The following is a 6,000-nucleotide window of genomic DNA, read 5'->3' as shown; positions in this document are numbered from 1 at the left end:
TCTCCCTGCAGCGTTGGGTGCCTTCAGGCTGCTCTGTGATCTGTTTGTCTGACCGGCACACACTCCTGATGAGTGAGTGTGTGTGTGTGTGTGTGTGTGTGCTGGTGTACAGTTTATACTTTGAATATTTTATACAGTTTGTGTGTTTCTCAGAGATGAATGTGTGCATGCAGAACGACGAGCTCCGTCAGTGTCACTGATGTCACGTTAGAGAGCAGCTGAGTCACATGACCACATTTCTTTAACAGGTTTTAAATATTTGAAGATTTTGTGTTACGGCTTGAATAAACTGAGCACTTCAAACACTACAACAGCTGCTTCTGTGTGTTTTTAAGATGCAACTCTTTCCTGCACGATTCTCAGATTGAGTTTGGTTTCAGAGTCACAGGAGAAATATTTAAAACTTAATCTGTTAAATGATGAAAGTCAGGTGAAGTCTCGTAGTCCACAGGACATTTCTGGAGCTTCACAATAAAACAGAGTTGCAGCGTTCTGCTGAACACCTGAAGCAGCTGGAGATGATTTAACATCAGGTGTCTCCATGCAGCTCGTCTGCTGCGATCACAGAGATCACAACCTGATCTGAGGAGAAACTTCACCTGACTGTCCATCAGCACGGAGGACGAGAAAAAAGTCAAAGAATTTACAGTGAAAAATTTCATATTTCAACATTTATTATTAATTACAACTTTATTTTTTAAAACTCACATTTTATCCAAAATCAGTTTCTCTAATGTTCTGTTGGATCATATCCTTGTTTTCATCAAGTGTTTGATGATTAACCTTTTTTTGTTTCTTTTTTTATTACACAATAATTCAGCACAAAAGACAACACAAATATCTATCTTGATACAGTTTCAGTGACAGAGTGACCCACATCCCTCCCCTCCCCGTATTTCCCAAAGAAAAAGAAACAGAGAGAGAAAAAAACGAACACAAACACATCAGGAGAAAATGAAAATAAATAAAAAATAAATAGAAAAGCAGCAACACATATTCACTGATATCAGTGGAGTATTTGCACATATACGTGCCCATAGGCCCTACATGTACATGTACACATACCTATACATCCCCATATAAACAGGCTACACATTTATTTACATACTCATACATACACATAGTGTACATTTTATGTTAAGGTCTACCTAACTACGTAAGACACAGATTCGGGGTTAAACTAAGCTAATCGTTAGTCCCCTTTAGAAAATTTCTCCAAACTTGAAAGTAATGGAAACCAAAATTCTTGAAAAATATGACTACAATTATATTTTTTCAAGGTTAATCTTTCTAATGGTAAAAATACTGAAATCTGATCCGCGAAAACCTTAAAGGTTGGAGGGGAATCATCTTTCCAAAATAAGAGTATACATTTCTTAGCAAAGTATGTAATCATAATTAATATCCTGCATTGTTTCCTATCTAACTGAAGATTCAATGTATCATTTAACAAATACAAACTGGGGCTTAGATCAAATTTTATTTTCAAAACAGATTGTGTGCTTAACCTTCATGTCTTTTCACGCACTGATTTATCATTTTACCAAGAAACTAAACTTCCTCCCAAACATTCAGTTTGAATCTTTCACAGTTCCTCTTTCACTGTGATTCACTTCTTTACAATCTGATGTCACCAGTGTTCAGTCAGTGTGACACACCAGTCATGAGACTCACAACACTGTCATACACACAACCTTTATTATTGTTCACTTACACGTAGTATTATTATTAGTAGTAGTATTATTATTATTTGTACTACTACTACTACTACTAGTAGTAGTGATAGTAATAGTAGAGTAGTAGTAGTAGTAGTAGTAGTAATAGTAATAGTAATAGTAGTAGTAGTAATAGTAGCAGCAGCAGCAGCAGTAGTAGTAGTAGTAGTAGTAGTAGTAGTAGTAATAGTAATAGTAATAGTAGTAATAGTAGCAGCAGCAGCAGTAGTAGTAGTAGTAGTAGAGATGGTAGTAGAGAGATAGTGGTAGTAGAGACAGTGTGCGTGTCGATCCATTAATCAACAGCAGGGGGCGCTTGGGTCACTTTTAGATCACACTTCAAAATAAAAGCAGGGGCCGGTTTCTCTGCAGCACTGATTGGAAGCACAGAGGAGGAAAAATGAAGAGCTCTCACTCTGCCTCTGTGTCGAGAGACCAAAAAATCAGTACACTGAACTACATTTGAAATGTCATTAATTTGACTTCATTACAATGGTTCTGACTGTAGACTCACACTGGGAGCTGATTAAAAATAAAACACAAAATATGTAGAAAGTAAACCGTTCGGCAGCTGTCACACCGGAGTAGCATCACAGTTATTATGCAATCATAAATTATAGACTTCACACTTTCTGGCGGATCTTTTTAAAATGTTCATTACAGTAAACAGTAAAAGTATTAAGTTAAATTAAATTAATTATATATAAGTAAAAAATCGGTTTCTTCAACTTTTGGAAATTATTTCATTAAACAAATAAATGTTAGATTTATTTCTAACCCCGGAGCAGTTTGAAAAAAAATATATGCTAAGAGTTCCAGAGCTTTCAGCCACATCTCACATGTCATGTCCATCATCTCATGTCCACCATCTCATGTCCATCATTTCATGTCCATCATCTCATGTCATGTCCACCATCTCATGTCCATCATCTCATGTCCATCATCTCATGTCATGTCCACCATCTCATGTCCATCATCTCATGTCATGTCCCCCATCTCATGTCCATCATCTCATGTCATGTCCACCATCTCATGTCATGTCCATCATCTCATGTCCATCATCTCATGTCATGTCCATCATCTCATGTCATGTCCACCATCTCATGTCCATCATCTCATGTCCATCATCTCATGTCATGTCCACCATCTCATGTCCATCATCTCATGTCCATCATCTCATGTCATGTCCATCATCTCATGTCCATCATCTCATGTCATGTCCATCATCTCATGTCCATCATCTCATGTCATGTCCACCATCTCTCTTTTCTGCTGCTGATGAAGACCATGATGTGTGGCTGAAAGCTCAGCAGACCCTTTCTTCACCAAATCTTTAGCAAATAATTATTTGCTTTCTTTTTTTATTACAACTCTTAAAAAGTGTTGTTGAAATATTTTTGACAAACTAATTTTAGTGTCCAGAGCTTTTGACAACATCTGAGTCAAACTTATTGTTGGCAGCGTGGACCAAGTCTGACTCAGATTTGTACATTTTGAGTGTAAAAATAAAATACTCATCCTGTTGGTTTTTCTTTAATTGTAGGATGCAACTTCTCCAAATTATCTAAATAAAATTAATCAAATAGTGTTTTGTCCTCAATGATGCCTACAGCCCTGAAAGGAACACTACAACAAGAGAAAACAAAGGTAAACTCAGAAGATCTATTAAAAAATCATTTTTAAAAACTCGTAGCTGTTTCAAAAACACCTGAAAGGTGTGTCAGCCAACAGTCACTCTTGCTGGCCGGAAGTTCGGCCATTTGTTTTGATCACAGGGTGATCCATCTTGTCCTCCACACACGATCTTTGTCCGGCTGGTGTCCTCCATCATCAGACGGTGAAACCACAGAGCAGCGAGCGGCCAGCGACGAGCCAGCGACGCTGCAGATATCACAACTAAACTGGGAAACTAACGCTTTTCTGTCGCCCTGTTCTGCTGGGAGTTTGAATTTGAACAACTGGGATGAAATACCGTCGAAAGCTGCGCCACGTCGGCGGGAGAAAGTGAAGAAAGAAGAAGAAAGGTAAGAAATCCTAAAGTTGATCCCAGCCTGCGGGTCTGAGCCCGACTTTTGGGCTCCGTCTATGTGATGGAACTAACGCACTCCCAGGGCTGGAATGCTTCGTGTTTATGACTTATTTGTCCTGTTAAAAATGTATTTTTCATTTTAAACTTGAATTGTTGATATTCTCAAAGCACTTCGTTTTTGTATGATTGATGTAATTGATTATAAAGCATGGTGGTGGGAATAAGTTGGCAATAAGGATCGGGAGTTCTGCGAACAGATTTTTTGAGCGCCAGGAGGTAGACGGATCCCCCTGGCTGCTGTCGTGGAAAAAAAAAGTTCGTTTCACCTCCGCTGCAGCACGAAGTTGTGTTTTTTGTTGTTTAAAATCACAGTTTATTACAAAAAGACCAAAACCAACCATAAATAATTATATTAACACAATATTAGTTAACCGTGGTGGAGTTTTCTTCTGTTAGCTTTGTCTCCGGAGAGATTTATACTGTTTAACGCCTGTTAGCCACATTCCTCTGTTAGCTAACTGTGCTGCATAGTTTACACTGCTCTCTGTAATTACAGTAAAGCTCGGGGTTTATAATACCAACATATAGCACCAACCTCTGCCACATTAATCGTGATCAGTTTCGTGGTCATTATTGGGCGTATTGTCCTTTTTAAACAGATAAAGTCACTTTAAAATCGAGCTAACGTTGAAGTTGTTGTAGTTTACTTCAGGTTAGCTAACTGTGTGTAACTTTAGCTGTGGAGCTACCGTGAGAGTTTATTGTGGTTAAAATACTCGGTTAATAAGAGCCTGTTCATAATTCTGGTGTTTTATGACGTTCATGTGGTTTGTTTCATTTAAATGCTGCTGGATGTTACGTTATTGTTGTTGTTGAAGTAGTTAGCATCGTCGGCTAACTGAGCGCTAAAACAGTGTGTGAGCTGTTATCAGCTTTAATGTTCACGTTGATCACAGCTGGTTTATTCAGACAGGATGTGTTGTTCACTTTTACTGACAGACAGAAAACAGGTCGAAGAAGTGAAGAAAAACTTAATTTGTTTCACTTCACATCACATAACTCATCTTCAAAGAGGCTTCAGGCTGTAGAAGAAATTCAAACTCAGAAACAAAGTTTTAATATTTAGTAATTTAATCTTCTTCTTTAATCTAACATATGCAGGGTTTCCCCCAGAAAACTTGCTAAGCCCGGTGGTAGGGTGGCCCACCAGTGGCCCACCAGTGGCCCACCAGCGGCCCACCGGTGCCCAAGCATGTTTTTCTGTGTCAGGGGCCTGACCCTGACCACTGACTGATGGCAGCGCCCTATAGGTAACAGATTCATTAATGGAGTAGTAGAAGTTAGAAGGAGTGACTCCATAAGGCTTAAGATCAATGTTAAAAGGTGACTGGAAATTTGAAAATATGATCATTATCATGTGTTATTATAAGACATTTATGTAACACCAGGTCTTACAGATTGCACTCTCCAACCACAAAAATAAATAAATAATAAAAATACTATTTAGATAAATAATATCAACTGTCTGCACTAAAAACTAAAAATCAACTGCCTGGTGTCTCCAGAGATTTTGATTTTTTTCCTCAGAGATTTTTACAATCTGGAGTCACGTGAACATGACCACGCGTCGTTTTCTGGTCAGTCGTCATGGAAACGTGACAATCACGGATCTACCAAAGATACTCTGTAATCTACTGTTTGGACCAGAGAAAACAAACGTGTGTAAACGTGAACCGTACGGGCTGAAAAATGAAACACTGGGTCATTTTCACATCTGGTGAAAGCAGCTCGGCTCACAGAAGTCCGGAGCTCTGACGCTGCAGGGGACGACGTGCTAACAGCTAACAGCTACTAGCCGCTGCAGCAGCTGGCTGAGCCTCTAGAGCCGCGGCTCGGCTCACGTTAACGGCTACGAGGTCGACGTCGACTTGGTGCGTTCCTCTCGGTCAGCTGGTGAAGCAGCGGTCTGATGAGCATGATGTCCGTGACATGTCCTGTTATGCACGACGAAGTTGTGACGTTGTCAGGTGATGAAAAAGACACCTTTTACCCATGTAGCTGCCCTCTGGTGGCGGGAGGTTGCACCGATCACTGCAATCAGGTGTTAATGGAGCGCAAGACTGATTTTAAAAAAAATAAAATAAACGATGCTTAGCCTGGCTGGGGGCAAGTAAGACCTGGCGGCCCGCCAGGCTTATAATACACTGGGGGAGACACTGATATATTCTTTCCATCAGTGAATAAACCAGCTGTTCT

General features: G+C 39.5%; 1 protein-coding gene across 4 annotated transcripts in view; it reads left to right on the top strand.

Annotated features, from left to right (window-relative positions):
• The first annotated feature begins 3,553 nt into the window (after positions 1 to 3,553).
• Positions 3,554 to 6,000, top strand: part of LOC311271004 (bone morphogenetic protein receptor type-1A-like) — a 64,800-nt gene continuing 62,353 nt past the window's right edge. For all 4 annotated transcript variants that reach the window (XM_084376329.1, XM_084376327.1, XM_084376328.1 and 1 more), the window contains exon 1: positions 3,554 to 3,739. The gene's annotated coding sequence lies outside the window, so the exon portion shown is untranslated. The remainder of the gene's footprint in view (positions 3,740 to 6,000) is intronic.

The sequence above is a fragment of the Pagrus pagrus genome (assembly GCF_965226575.1).
Source record: "Pagrus pagrus genome assembly, chromosome: 15".
Classification (NCBI taxonomy): domain Eukaryota; kingdom Metazoa; phylum Chordata; class Actinopteri; order Spariformes; family Sparidae; genus Pagrus; species Pagrus pagrus.
The sequence above is the reverse complement of the archived record's forward strand: the minus strand, read 5'-3'. Positions and strand labels throughout refer to the sequence as shown.